General features: G+C 51.2%; 1 protein-coding gene across 1 annotated transcript in view; it reads left to right on the top strand.

The window, feature by feature from the left end:
* The window catches only part of ALX4 (ALX homeobox 4), a 48519-nt gene that overhangs the window by 16785 nt on the left and 16072 nt on the right, over positions 1 to 15662 (top strand). The gene's annotated exons all lie outside the window — the stretch shown is intronic.

Here is a 15662-nt window from a genome sequence, read left to right as displayed (position 1 = left end):
GTTCTCAGCCGTACCTTCCAGATGAGGAAACTGAGGCACACAAAGGTCAAGTCACTTTTCCTAGGATATCCCTCTGTGGCAGAACCAGGGAGTGGCTTGGGAGCCTCCTTAGTAATCTCCTTTAGTCTCCCCTGATTTCTTTCACAGGGGAAACTGACATACCCTAGTCTTACGTGAAGCATTAGCTGAACACAGCTTCAACAGACCTCTCCAACCACAACCCTGCCTCAGAACCCCTCCTCTACAGAGATCTGGAGTTGCCCCAAGGCTGGGCTAGGTGCCCCTGTTCCGGTCACCATCCTGCACTGCAATTACTACCCCTGTCACCAAGCTGAGCCATTTGAAGGTAGGGGCTGTGTTTTACTGGGCTTTGTATTTTCATCACCTGGAACTTTGCCCAGCACATAGCTGGTACTCCAGGGATGCTGTTGAATGAATGAATGCAGCGAATAAGTGGCAGAAGCAGGGGCCGAGCCCAGGCCCATCCTACCCCAAAGGCTTCTCATTCATTTCATTTCGCATCGTGCAGGATCTAAGCCTCTCCGTCTCACCTGCCTCGGGACGAAAGTGAGATTACAGTCTCTTGGTGAAGGTGGTGAGTTGCAGGGTTCTTTCTGCTACGGAAGGGAAACAGAGGCTTGGGGTAATTAAGTGAGAGATGTCTCAGAACATGCCCAGGGCCATATGGTCTAGAGGAGATGCATGTGGAGCAGTCCAGAGGGACAATGGGCAGATCTGTCCATTGGGCTGGGTGTCCACAGGGCTGGATATGGGAAGTGCAGGGTTCGAGTCCTGGCCCTTCTACGATCAGGTGATATGACCTCACTCTGGGCCTCCGCATCTTGGCTGTGAAGGGAGGGGCTGGTCCAGTGGGATCTCTGAGCCCTGGGGACATATCGCTGGGTTGGAGGGGAGCCTGCGAGACTCTGCTTCTCTGGCAGTCAGTCCTGCCGGGTCAGGGTCTCATCCAGCCACCATGAGATGGAGCTGGGAAACTTCCAGCCTCCTTCAGGACAGAAGCTGACAGGGGCACTTAGAGCCCCGACTGAAGCCAGAACACCTATCCCACCCCAGAAGTCATCAGGAGGTGATCTCCAAGAGTTAGTTCATATGTGGGCTTCTCATGGGGACCCTGAAGCTCGGTTTATCCCAGTCCTCTGAGATAGAAATGATCCCAGTGGCTGCTCAGCAGTGCCCCCTTAGGACCAGATGAAGCCTGCCTGCCCCCTCCAGAAGTCCCCCCATGTTAGAAAGATGACCCGTCACCACCTTGAGAGACTGTGGGCTTGGCGTGGGACCATCCAGAGTCAAATCCCAGCCTGCCCCTCCTAGCTATGTGATCTTGAGCAAGTTACTCATCTTTGCTGGACCTCAGTTTTCTCATCTGTGAAGTGGAGATATCAACACTGACCTCATGGGATCTGGGGAGGGTCAGAGATTAGTGGGTGGGTCAAAGCAACACAAACACAAGGCATTCCATTATATCTATCATGGTTGTCACCAGCCCTGTTTGGAGACCTCCTGTCTAAAGCTTCTTGCTTGGTTGATAATTTGGGACTTACACTATTTGGGGGGGTGGTGGGCAGTGATATCTTGGTATCTTGTTTTGTTTTTTATTTAGTTCTGGTTTTGTTTTGAGACAGAGTCTTGCTCTGCTGCCAGGCTAGACTACAATGGCGTGACCTCCGCTCACTGCAACCTCTGTCTCCCAGGTTCAAGCAATTCCCCTGCCTAGCCTTCTGAGTGACTGGGATTACAGGCACGTGCCACCACGCCCGGCTAATTTTTTGTATTTTAGGAGAGACCGCGTTTCAGCATGGCAGGATGGTCTCGATGTCCTGACCTCATGACCCACCCGCCTCGGCATCCCAAAGTGTTGGGATTACAGGCATGAACTGCCACACCCGGCCTTAATATCTTGTTTTACCAGAAAATGCAACATGCCTTGCCAAGCCTTCCTTGGCTGGCAATACCCAATTCAAGAGCCACTCTGTTCTGTCGCAGAAGTCTTCTCCGACCTTTTCAACGGAAACCGACGGTCCCTTTCTGTGGCCCTGCCACCTCTGGGAAACAGGGCTCTTGCCCTGGGAACCCTGTAACACTTGACCACGCTTGTCCCTCATCCGTCTCTTCCACCAGCCCACAATTCCTAAGGGAAGCTCTGATGAGGCGCCCAATGAATGAATCAGTGAGGCAAGACACAGGAAAGACAAATTCCAGATACAAGCTGGGGGTGGGGGGGACCCAGGTCTTGGCAGAGGGAGCCATGGGGGCCGAGGGCTGGACAGAGGCCCTAAGGATGGTTCTTTCTTTCTGCCATTTTTTTTTTTTTTAATGATACATGGAAACTTTACTCATTTGGATTAACTATAGGACAATTGAAATTATAAACCCCAAAATTAAAGTACTCTTTAAACTTTTAAGTTCCAACAGTCGCTTGGCCTTGGCTCCCTACAGCTCTCAGAAGAGCTGTTTAAAGGAACCCCATGTTCCAATGGGATCACAGTGGCTTCCATGGAAGTGACGGCTTCCAGAGGGCTGGGGAGCAAGGCGTGCTCCAGAGTTGGCATTTGTCTTGCGATTTTTCTTGCAACGTACAAGGCCCCTCGTAGAACGGTGAATGGTGGTGGTGACGAGGGGAAGGCGGGGAGGTAAACTCCAGCCTAGGTCCTGTTCAAACGATTCAATGCCAACTTCACAAGAGGGGTTCCAAGAGAAGGTGGTTTCTTCCCATTAGTCCACATACATTTTCTTTAAAAAACTTTATTTTGATATAATATTATACTTAGAGAAAAGTTACAAAGTGGACTACAAAGAATTCCCAGACGGCTTTTACACAGACTCCCCAGATGGTGAAGCTTGGCCTTATTTGCATTGCTATTTTCAGTCTCTCTGGGTCTCTCTCTGTGTATATGCTGCATTTATGTACGTGCTGATATACATGCATACCATATCCATCCGAATCCTTTAAGACTAAGTTGCAGGCTGGGCGCAGTGGCTCACGCCTGTAATCCCACCACTTTGGGAGGCTGAGGCGGGTGGATCACCTGAGGTCAAGAGTCCAAGACCAGCCTGGCCACCACGGTGAAAGCCCGTCTCTACTAAAAATACAAAAATTCGTCAGGCGTCGTGGTGGGCACCTGTAGTGTCAGCGACTCGGGAGGTTGAGACAGGAGAATTGCTTGAACTCAGGAGGCAGAGGTTGCAGTGAGCCAAGATTGTGCCGCCGCACTCCAACCTGGGTGACAAAGCGAGACTCCATCTCAAAAAAATAAAAAAAGTACTGAGTAAGTTGCAGACATATGCCTCTTTGCCTCTAAGTACTTGTGGGTGTGCATGTCCTGAAATAAGGCACTGGTCCACCTCTGAGGTCCCAGATGCTCAATGAAGTTGATCCTCAACAGGGCAATGTGACCAGGGCCAGCTCTGAAGGTGGCTGCGAGGGGGCCAGTCTCAAGGCAGCTGAGAGCAGCGGTTCTCCTGTGGCTGCTGTCTTCCTCCCTTCCTCCTTGACCCTGTCTTCTGTCTGCCTGTCTCAGTCCCACCCACCACATCCACCCCAGGAGGGGCCAGTGGGCGTGCTCCAGGCCTGGGGTTCAAGTCTCAGCTCTGCCCCTTACCAGTTTTTTGTTTGGCTTGGTTTTCTTTTCCTTTCTTTCTTCTTTATTGTTTGTTTTTGAGACAGGTTTCCCTCTGTCACCCAGGCTAGATGGAACTCTGGGTTCAAATGACCCTCCTGCCTTATCCTCCCAAAATGTTGGGATTACAGGCATGAGCTAACACCCCTGGCCCTTCTTAACAGTTGTTGATTCTTAGACAGGGCATTTACCCCTCCAGCCTCAGTTTCTGGGGCTGTAAAATGGAAACATTTTACCTGGAGGTTGTAAAGAGGATGGAACACTACTGGTGGCGTAATAGATGCCCTAATACTTTGTAACATACAAAGCCCAGTTCCTGGTTTTTGTTTGTTTGTTTGTTTGTTTGTTTGTTTTTGAGAGCTAGCATTAAGCTCTTTTCCTTCCGGAATTCTGGGAAGTCCACTCCATCTCTGGGCTAAGAGAAAGACAGTCCCCTCACCCCACTCCTGCCATTGCAGGAGGAACTAAGAGACCTTCTACGTGAGGGTGGAGTGGTGGCGGAGGGGGCTGCAGCCCCGTCTCAGCAGATGACACCCTCGGAAGAAACCCACAGGGAAGCTGGTAATAAACCTCCCAGCCACAGTGAAAGCCACTGGGCCAAACTACAGGGGTGTCCCGGGGAGCTTTTGCCGGGCAAAGTCATTTGCAAGTTAGAGTACCCACTGTGTGCCAGCCTCAATGGAGGGCCAAGGAGTCCCCATGGGTCTCCAAAGTGAGGCCACTTAGGGGAATGAAAAAGAGCCCCAGTCTCAGCCTGTTTGTCACTCAGTCGCTGGTGACACTGGTGGGTCCCTTCGCTCGGTGCCTCACTTCGCCCATCTGTCCAATGAGGATGCTGGGGGCTCCGTGTGGGAATTCTGAGTGGACTGGAATGAGGCAGGAATGTGAAAATACCCAGAACTAAGGGAGGAAAGACCCCTGCAAGGAAGGCCGAGGACCCGCCCCATCCAGTTCTTTGTCCCTTGTAGTGCTGGGACGGTGCAAACACATAGTAGGGCTGAATTACTGCTTGAGTGGGAAATCCTCCTAGCTAGGACTTGGGTCTTCAACCGACCTTCCAGAAAGCTCATCAGATACTGGGACCCCAGGATCACCTTGTGTCCAGAGACTTTACTGGAACTGCAGTGCCTCCTGGTGGCCAGCATGAGCAACTGCAGAGTTGATCTTGGCCTGCTGGGAGTTGGGCCCCGGAACCTGAATGCTCAGCCCTCTGGGCAAACAGCCAGGGCCAGGGACTCCTCCGCTGTGCCTGGATTCCTCGACTCCCGTCTTCCTGCAAGGTCCATTCTTCTGACTCCATGCTGCAGCCTCCCCACGCAAGCAGCTGGTGCAGGGACCAAGGCCCTCCGGCATCTGCAGCCCAGCTCCAAGGCCTGGGGCCCTTTCCTGCAGACACCCTCAGCTGCATCTGCAGAGCTGCCCCAGCCATACCAGAGGCAGAGGAGCCGGGGTGGGGGTGGGGTATCCCCCAACCCAGGCACACACACGCATTTGCATTAATCCCAGGGGTGTGTCCTGAGCCCTCATACAAGGCCCAGGCCTCAGCTCCAGACCCCAGCAGTATACCTGGGAGGCCGGCTCTGACCTGCTCACAGTCTAGGGACGGGGCAGGCCCATGAGCCGGTGCTATAAAGCAGGGAATTCACTGTTTAAGAGGCAAGGGCAGTCAGGGAGCAAGAAGGGTGACCCTTGGCTGAGCCTTGAAACCCAGGAGAGGCAATTCACAGCAGAAGAAATACAAAATATAAAAGGTTCCATAGTTATTTAAAAAAAAAAAAAAAAGGAAAGACAAGATCTCACTTTCATCCATCATGCTGGCAAAGATTTTAAAACACTGTAATGATCATTTGGCTCTGAAGTGGGAGGGGACACTGGGCTAGCGGAGGAAATGACACGCTTCTGGAAGACAGCTTGGCCGTTTCTCAGAGACCCTCAGATGTGTGGATGATTGAACTCCGTATTTCTAGTTCTTGGAGATTCTTCTAAGGGAATTGCCATGTATGTATCGCAAGATTGAAATCCAGACCTGCTATGATTTCAAAGAAGTAGAAACCTGTGAGGCCAGCAGAAGAGGATGGATTAAATAAAACAGCGATTGTTCTCACTACGTAGCCATTAATAATGGTGTGATAGAATAATATAGAGCAGCATGGAAAGAGGTGTAGAATATAGTTAGATTTTTAAAAAACGTTCACAGGCCAGGCACGGTGGCTCACGCCTGTAATCCCAGCACTTTGGGAGGCCGAGGAAGGTGGATCACCTGAGGTCAGGAGTTCGAGACCATCCTGGCCAACATGGCAAAAGCCCATCTCTACTAAAAGTACAAAAATTAGCCAGGCGTGGTGGCACTCACCTGTAATCCCAGCTACTCAGGAGGCTGAGGCAGGAGAATAGCTTGAATGTGGGAGGCAGAGGTCGCACTGAGCCGAGACTGTGCCACTGCACTCCAGCCCGGGTGACAAGAACAAGACTCTGTCTCAAAGAAAAAAAAGTTTACAAAGTAGTTCTCTGTGTGTGTCTGTGTATGTGTGTGATTTTCTTTTGGTCTGTCTTGATTTTTAAAAATCTTCCATGTGGAACATAAATTACTACTTGTAAGGAGAAAAAAAGTCACAAAAGTTATAGAGAAAGCTATCAGGCAAAAGCAGAAGTTAGCCACAGACTGGAAAGGGAAGGGTGCCCTCGAAGGAGTGCGGAAGCCGGAAGTCACTCATGGAGTGTGCGGGTTGGGGGGGGAGTGGAAGCCGGTCTATGAGCCTCAAACTAGGTGGGGGGGCTGGGGTATCCATCTGTGAGTCAGGTGGGGACCAGTCCTGCCTTCGAGACCCTGAGTGCCACACAAACCTGATGTGCAGGGTTGGCAGATTTAGCAAAAAGCCAACAAGCAAACAACAAAACCAGGTTGCTCCTTGAAATCTGCATTTGAAATAACGAGTAATTTGTAGGATAAGTATTTCTTGTGCCATATTTGGGATATACTTATATTGTTTAAAGTATTAACTGTTTATCTAAAATTCCAGTTTAACCCAGTCTCCTATGTTTTTTCCGGCCATTCTAAGGAGGGCTCTGGGAGCCAGGGAAAGCTGTGTCTGTTTTAGACACACTCTGTGATTTTATTTGATGGTGGTGAGCCTGAAGATAGAGAAACCCCTCAGGAGGTTGGGACTGGAGCCTGAGCCCTGAGCATCACTAGGATCCTAGAGGTCTGAGTTGTGGGGGCCCAGTTTGTGAGGACGGTGGCCAATCCCCACGGCAAAAGAGCCTTTCTTGGAAGCCTCCCTTAACTTCCTCCACCCCATTCCAAGTGGTGCTTGTCTCTTGGTTCCCATCATCCCACACACAGCGCCCAGCATGCTCTCAGCACACGCGCCATCCAGAATTCGAATCACTGCTTTCAGATAACGTTTCAACCTGTTCCTGGGAGAACAAATAGAAAATTCATTCAGACCAGCTAAAAAAAAAAGAAAAGAAAAGAAAAAGAAACAAACAAAATTAACCCATAGACCCACATTGCCACTTCTGGTGGAAACTTACAGTGTTTTCTGAGGACAAATGCTTCATTCTTTTCCTCTCTTTGGTCCAAATGAGATTTATTTAATGTAAGTTGAACATCTTTGCATGTGCTAAAACGCTATCCTTTCTTAACATCAAATTCATTCACTTGTTCATCACGTTTACTGAGCATCTACTGCGTGCCGGCTATGATACTAGGTGTTACATAGCAGGGTAAACAAAGCACATATATTCAGACATACTCCCTACTCCATGGGAGGGAGAGAGAGAGAGAGAGACAATAAACAAAGGGAAAACAGAAGAACACATAAATACATAATATTCATGTGGCGGTCCACGCCTGTAATCCCAGCACTTTGTGTGGATCATTTGAGGCCAGGAGTTCAAGACCAGCCTGGGCAACATGGGGAAACTAGGTCTCTACTAAAAATACAAAAAGTAGCAGGGTGTGGTGGCACGCACCTGTAATCCCAGCTACTCAGGAAGCTGAGGCCCGAGAATTGCTTGAACCCGGGAGGTGAGGTTACAGTGAACCGAGATTGAACTACTGCCCTCCAGCCTGGGTGGCAAAGCGAGACTCTGTCTCAAAAGAGAAACAGCATGCAGAATAAAGACTATCAGGAAGGATTTTCCATTTATGAAAATATGATCCTTTATTTAACCAATCCCCTATTGCTGGACATTTTGATATTGTCGGTTTTCCTACATATTAAACAATGTTAAACAATGCCATGATGAACTATCTCTCTACTGAATTTTTTTTTTTTTTTTGAGATGGAGTCTTCCTCTATCACCCAGGCTGGAGTGCAGTGGTGAGGTCTCAGCTCACTGCAAACTCCACCTCCCAGGTTCAAGTGATTTTCCTGCTTCAGCCTCCCGAGTAACTGGGACTACAGGTGCCCGCCCCCACGCCCGGCTAATTTTTTATATTTTTAGTAGAGATGGGGTTTCACCATGTTAGCCAGGATGATCTCGATCTCATGAGCTCGTGATCCACCCGCCTCAGCCTCTCAAAGTGCTGGGATTACAGGCATGACCCACCGTGCCTGACTATGAATTCTTACCATTATTTTAGAATAAATTCCTAGAAGTGAGATTTCTGGGTGAAGGCATGTAAACTTTTTATTTAGTTTTTGTTTTATATATTTGAACACAATTTTGTATTTTCTCTTTAGTTACTTTTTTTTTTAATTTGAAAACATGCTGTAAAAAAAAAAAAGAATTTTTTTTTTTTTTTTTTTTTTTTTTTGAGACTGATTTTCGCTCTTTTGGCCAGGCTGGAGTGCAGTGGAGGGATCTCAGCTCAGTGCAACCTCTGCCTCCTGGGTTCAAGTGATTCTCCTGCCTCAGTCTCCCAAGTGGCTGGGATTACAGGCGCCTACCACCACGCCCGGCAAATTTTTATATTTTTAGTAGAGACGGGGTTTCACTGTGTTGGCCAGACTGGTCTCAAATTCCTGACCTCAGGTGATCTACCCGCCTCTGCCTCCCAAAGTGTTATGATTACAGGCTCAAGCCACCGCATCCAGCTGTAAAAAGTTTTTGGGTGTATACTTTTATGAGTTTTAACATACTCATGTATAGATTCATGGATTCACTGCCACAATCAGGATACAGAATAGTTCCATCACACCAGCGCAAGCCCTTGGTAGACACACCTTCCCCCTCCTGCTATGGCTGGCAACCAGTGATCTGTTGCCTGCAGTCCCTGTAATTTTGCCTTTCCCAGAATGTGATAGCTAAGTGAAGGTGGGCTTTATGTAGATTTCATACGGGCTTCATTTACAAACCATAAGGTCGCCCTTGAGATTCATCCATGTCATCATTTGCTAACAGTTCCTTCTATCCAGCTGGGAGTCGATCGTGGCATGGATGGACCACAGCTTGCGTATCCATTCCCCTCTCAAAAGACACCTGGGGTGTTTCCATTTCGGGGTGATTCTGAATAGAGCTGCTGCAGACATTCGTCAATGGATTTGGGTTCCTCTCCTCTGTAAAATAAGTCATCATTTCCATAGAGTAAATACCTAGGAGTGGGATTGCTGGGCCATGAGGTCAGCGTAGTTTGATTAGACAAGACACCGCCCGAGTGTTTCCAGCTGTGATGGATGGGAGTTCCGGGTGCTCCACACATCACCTTGGCATCATCGGGTTTTTTATTCTCACTGTGAAAGGCACATAGTGGTAACTCCCTGTGGTTTTAATTTGCATTTCCATAGTGGGTGATGAGGTTGAGCATCTTTCATGCTTATTTCCTCCCTGTATATCTTCTTGGGTAAAGTGTCTGCTAGAATATTTTGCCCACTGTTTGTTGAATATTACTATTAACTTACGCTCCACACTTTATTCAGATTTCACTGGCTTCCCGCCACTCCTTTCGCTGTTCCAGTGGCCCACCCAGGAGACTGCATTGATCACGCTGAGACCTCACGTTTCCTCGGCCTCCTCCAGTCTGGGGCAGTTTCTCAGACTTTCCTTATTTGGAGAGCATTCCAGGGCTTGAGTGGTTGGCTGTGGGTGAGCAGGATGGCCTTTGTACCATGGCTGGCCTGAGGATTACCACTTCCACCCCACCCTCTGCTGAAGATTGCCAGCCCCTTGAGGGCCGGGACACTGTCTCTGCACACGGCCGTGCCTGTGCATGTGTGCTGAAGGCTAAGTCCAGTCACTACCACCCTTTGGCATTATTTATTGGGACTGGAGGTAAATGAGGGACATCCAAGTTGAGGTCTGGACAGAGCTCAGGGCAGATGAGGCGGGGTAGGGACATGATCAATGGCTGACCTTTAACCTCTGCCCTCACCCTTACAGGACTGTTCGGACAGCAGTGGGTTTTGGCAGTGCCCTTTCAATAGCATGAAGGGCCTCATGCTGGCCTGTTTTTTTTTTTTTTTTTAAGGAGATTACATTGGTGCTGTGCACCCCGCCACAGGGTGTGGGGCCAGCTCACCCAAGAACAGAGCAAGCAGCATGTCCCCCACAAAGCGGATGTTCGGAGGAAAAATAGACATAATCAAAACCATTGAGAATAAAATGACTGAGCCCCCTCAGCTCCGTATGCACGGGCCTGTGCCCAGCCCCACACAAGCACACACCACCCATGTCCACACCCACCCACGCGGGTCTGCAGCCACACACATCCCACGTGTGCGCCTGCACTTGACCACACACACACCCATGCACACTCCGCAGACCTATCCACAAGCAGCTGCACATATGCTCCCCACACCGACTCACAACTGCAGACTTGTGCCACATGCCCTCTGGCGTACATCTGCCCACACAGATGCTGCCAGCACCCTCTCCCTGAAGAAGGCTTTAGGAGGTCATTCTTTAAATCATGGCCAAAAGAAAAAAGAAACATCAATCACCTTTGGAAATCTCTCAAGGGTTTCCATGTTTTAAAAAGGTGAAACTAGATAAGAGTGATGCCATTGGGTTGAACCAGGACAGATGAGTGGAGGTGAAGGGAATGAAGAAAGGTTTTCCATTTCATGCATTTTCTCCAGCTGAAATCCAACAGCCCGGGGGTCCCAGCGCTAGAAGAGGCAGCTCCCAGTGGTACGGGGATCGCCCCAGGGGGAGTTAGCAGAGGTTGAAGGGCTCAGTGGCTCCTGATTGAGAATATAACCTTGAACTGAATGCTTCCCACTTCGTCAAACGCAGTCTGTGTCAATAATGCTGACCTAGTGTTGTTCGAAGCGCATTGGATACATGATGGCCACACCGTGTGCACACCCTCTGTGGGACAGGCACTGCTCTTGGTGATGCAGGTTCACTACTTGATTGATGGCTCTGAGTAGTCAGGGGTTTACTTCCAGATCAGGACTGGGGAAGCTGGAGATTGGGACTACAGCATCTTGGACCCCATAACCTCAGCCCTGGGACAAACCCATCATGGGAGGGGCGTCAGCATAGAGCCTTTCTGGGTCCACCAGAGCTGCTCCAGGAAGGGTGTGAGGAGTCCAACCCCTGGCAGGTGGCCTGGACCCAGGCTGGGCGCTGTTGCTGCTCATCCTCATTCCAGCATGAGCTGCCCCAAGGCTCTGAAGGCTTGCCCAGGATCCAGGCAAGCTGAGAGCTCCCTGGCGGTCTTCTCTACCCCAGTGTGGCGGCAGGGCGGGTGGGGAGCTGGTTCCTGGCAGAACGTGGACTGGGTTTCTGGACCTTGGTTTCAATTCTAGGGCTGCCCCCATGAAGCCCGTCTCTGCTTTTCCTTCTGTCCCCTGCTCTCTGCATGGAGACATCACTCAAGGTCTATCCGGGTCTTTCGTCTCCCCTCTCTCCCTCAGTGACCTCAGCTGTTTGTGCAGTCAGCCCTGAATGGCGGCATTTTGTTACTGCATGCCCCTTTTCAATGTATCCCACCCGACTTCCTCCCCATTGGGTAGGAGGATGAGGCGGTTCATTCATTTACTCGACAGACATTTGCAACATGCTCTACAGAACACTGGCTCACAATGGTGCACACAGATGCCTGGACAGAGTGAGAGCTCAGTGGTGTTTGTTGGTTAGAAATTGCTCATTTATTCCTCAACAACCTCTTCTGCATCTCTGCCACCTGACCTACCCTGTGCTGAGCCTCAGGTGAGAAGGGACAAATGGCACGAGGTCCCAGCCTGACATTCAGGGCTTGATGAGATATGAGTCAGCAAACACAGGCAGTCCTTGGAGAGGACAGAAAACAGTCACAATCTGGGAGCACTTCCTGGAAGAGCTGGCGTTTCGTTGGAACTCCTGGAGGTCACCTGGAAGGAGGGACATTTCAGGCAGTGGGCTGAGATGGGGACTTGGGTGACCAAGGCCAGTGGTTTCCTTTGGTCAGGAGCAATCAGCCTGAGCCATGGAACCCGTTTTCAGAGGTCGTCTTGTTGAGGAGGGCACCTCAGCGGGAGCTAGATCTGACCAGCACCCAGGCCTTCGGCCATCACACTAACTCTCCTGCCAGCCCCAGATCATCTCCTCAGAGAGCAATCTGTCAGCTGTGCCCAGGGCCCGGCCCCACCTTCATCTCACCCCTGCCACCCACTGTCTCACATGGGCCAGAGAAACTCAGGGCCACCCGAGGAACAGCAGTAGAAACTGCAGGAGCGAGGAAGACTCAGGAGTGGCAGGAGCCTCCCAAATGTCCGCAGGGGCGGGGCTGTCACAGGAAAGCGTGCTGGGGGGTTAGAACTGGGACCAATGAGCCAGACCGGGGCTGGGTCTAAGGATGAATGGTCCCGCTGTCCTGGGGGCTCCTGGGGGCAGTGAGCTCCCTACTACCCTAGACTGGAAACAGCACCAGGTGGAGGAGCTGCAGGGTGGCAGGGGTGGACACAGATGGCCTGAGCTTGGGGTCTGAGGACTGAGACTCTGGGTGGGCCGTGCCTGCCATTCTGACTGGTCGAGTGGAGCCACGGAACTCTGGCGGATTTTTGTTGTTGTCTAAATGAAGATCCCCGGCACAGAATTTAAAGCAAGCTGACTTAAGACAGGTTAGAAGGCTTGCTTCTCCGACATAGACACACCTTCCCCCTCTTCTCCTCCCCTCTCCTCCCCAGGTCCTCAGGGACAGTCCCTGCTGCTGGTGAGCAAGGGAGGAGGGATCCTCAACCACCCTGCTGTCCCTATTTGTAGGTGAGACTCCAGAGATAAAATGGGTCATCTAATGTCCTGGGAAGAGCGAGGGCCAAGGACGGGGTTCCCAGCTCTTGGGCTGGTGGTCTTCACACGCCCTGTGTTGCCTGTATCGCTGCCTGCACACTTGGTCTCAGTGGGCACTGGAGGTGGAAAAAACTGGACTCTGACTTGTCACCGTGAAGACTGGACCTTCTGCCCAAGAGCCGGCTCAGTGCAGAGAGTCTGCCTCCAGGCGCAGCCTCACTTCCTCATCCTCAGGGCTGGTCCTCCTCCCCACCAGATGGACAGAGCAGGATGTCTTGGTCATGTGAGGCCCCTGGCTTCCTTCTGCCACTACCTCTTTCCCTGGGAACACAGCCTAAGACCCTGGGGGAGGGAGTAGAGGGCAGGCCAAGAGCTGAGAGGCTGTGCTCTCTCCGGAATTGGGATATGCTGCCTCCTCTCTCTGGCCTCAGTTTCCCCCCAGTTAAAACTAGGAGTTCAGGCTGGTCCGTACCAACTCCCACTTTCTGTAACATGGCGCTCCCATTGCTGTGCGGGGTGGTCCGATCCCTAGTGAGGGTCCGGGGGGCTGTGAGATGGGGCTGGGGGATCAGGGCTCAGGGCTCAGTGCTCACCTCCCTCAGCCCCTCATCTGGCTTCCAGGAAGTTGCAAAACAGGGATGGTTATTTTTGGTGAGGCTGGGTGGGATTTCTTTAAAAAAAAAAAATAAACCCAAAACATAAAATGTATTTGTCTGCCAGGAAGATAAATATCTTTGCTGAAAGCTCTTGGCCCCACTGCCAGCTGCAGTTTGCATAATGCTGTCGCTGAAGCTGTGGCTGTCTGCATGTGCCTGGGCTCACTCGGGTGTCACGCATGATGCCGCTGGACCGATCCGGCACCCCCACGGTGTCTGCACAGCCAGTGGCTGGCCCTCAGGAGGAGCCTCCTGAAGCTGCTTTCAGTCCTACTCCGGGCATACATCTCCATGCCCTTTCCTTGATGCCTTGGAGAGGGAGGTGACAATGCCCGATGCTTAGTGCCCATCACTTGGACATATCTCCAGAAAAAGAAACTGAGGGTCAGAGTGGTTGATGTTCACACCCACCACACATGCTTGTGATGATCAAAGCTTGTGCATGTGAAAGGTCATGTCACATGTTCCCCACACGTCTTATTGTGTCCATTCTTTCACTCCACACAGTTCCTTTTCCCCAAGTTACAGACAAGGAATGCAATTTTCGAGGAGCTCACACCCACATCTGCAGACACCCAGTTGGCTGCCCTTCCCTCAGCATCTGTGCACGCTCTGCCCATGCTCCTGTGCCCAAGGGCCTGAATGCTTGGAGGACTTCTTCAGGGTCACAGTCCTCTCATGCTCACAGGGCCTATGGGTCTGCAAGTCCAGACTAGAAATACGAATATCAATAATGGCAAAATTACATAGCCGGCATGCTAGCTTCTTTATTTCCCGCAGCTACCCTATGAGGAAGATCCTGTAAGTATCATCTCCATTTTATAGAGGGGGAAACTGAGGCACATAGAGGTTAGGTAAGCTCTCCTGAGCACAGAATTGGGGAGTCATGGCCATAGGATTCATAGCAGGGCTAAAGAGTCCATGCCCTTGGCCAGGTGCTGTGGCTCATGCCTGTAATCCCAGCGCTTTGGGAGGCCAAGGCTGGTGGATCATGAGGTCAGGAGTTCGAGACCAGCCTGGCCAATATGGTGAAACCCTGTCTCTACCAAAAATATAAAAAATTAGCTGGGCATGGTGGTGCGCACCTGTAGTCCCAGCCGCTCAGGAGGGTGAGGCAGAATTATTTGAACCCAGGAGGCAGAGGTTGCAATGAGCAAAGATCGCACTACTGCTCTCCAGCCTAGGCAACAGAGCAAGACTCCATCTCAAAAAAAAGAAAAGAATCCATGTCCTCAACCAGGTGTCCTTAACCCCCAGGCTGTGGATCAGTTCTGGCCCATGGCTTGTTAGTAACCTGGCCGCACAGCAGGAGGTGAGTGTCAGGTGAGCGCGCATGACCCCAAGTCCCACCTCCTGTCAGATCAGCAGCGGCATTAGATTCTCATAGGAGCATGAACCCTACTGTGCACCATGCATGCGAGGGATCTAGGTTGTGTGCTCCTTGTGAGAATCTGGTGCCTGATGATTTGAGCTGGAACAGTTTCATTCCCAAATCATTCTCCCCCACCACACCCTCCATCCATGGAAAAGACTCTCTTCCATGAAACCCGTCCCTGCTGCCAAAAAGGCTGAGGACTGCTGTCCTAAACCCTCTGCCAGGAAGCTCACCAGGCTGTTTGGGGGTAAAGTGGCTTCCCGCCTCACTCTCCCACCCCAGCCTCCACCTCCTCTTCCTTGACCTGCATGGGTTGATGCATCCTTGAAGTCCTGAGCTCCTAGGAATGGCCAGAGGGGTTCCATCTGTCAGGCGCAGTGGCTGCGGGCCCAGACTGGGAGCCGTGCTCATGTACACCCACCAGGCCCGGGATTAACATGCTAGGGATGTAGGTATCCGGACAGCCTCAGTAAACAGTGAGCACATGCTGCTTGGAACAGGAAATGTGGCCCCTGCCTCAATCCCATGCACCCTCAAGGAAGAAAGACCCTTCTCTAGAATGGTAGGTGAGAGCAGTGTGCAGGGTGGGGTGGCAGGCAAGGAGGTGTTGACCCCTCAGCACTGGACCCTTGTGACAGTCTCCATAGCTCCTGCTGAACCCCCAGCGTGACTAGACCAGGAAGGGTGCGGCACTCCTGTCTGCCTCAATGCTGGGTTCTCCTCACTCCTCACCCCAAGTCCCACTGGGCCAGACATAGCTGCTGAATGCGTTTCCCTTCCATCCAGGGAAGCCATGGCACTGTGGTCAGCATTCTCGGGGCCCAGAAAAGTCCT

This window comes from Saimiri boliviensis, chromosome 6 (assembly GCF_048565385.1).
Source record: "Saimiri boliviensis isolate mSaiBol1 chromosome 6, mSaiBol1.pri, whole genome shotgun sequence".
NCBI classification, from domain to species: domain Eukaryota; kingdom Metazoa; phylum Chordata; class Mammalia; order Primates; family Cebidae; genus Saimiri; species Saimiri boliviensis.
Note: the sequence above shows the minus strand (reverse complement) of the source record. Positions and strands in the feature narration are given on the sequence as shown.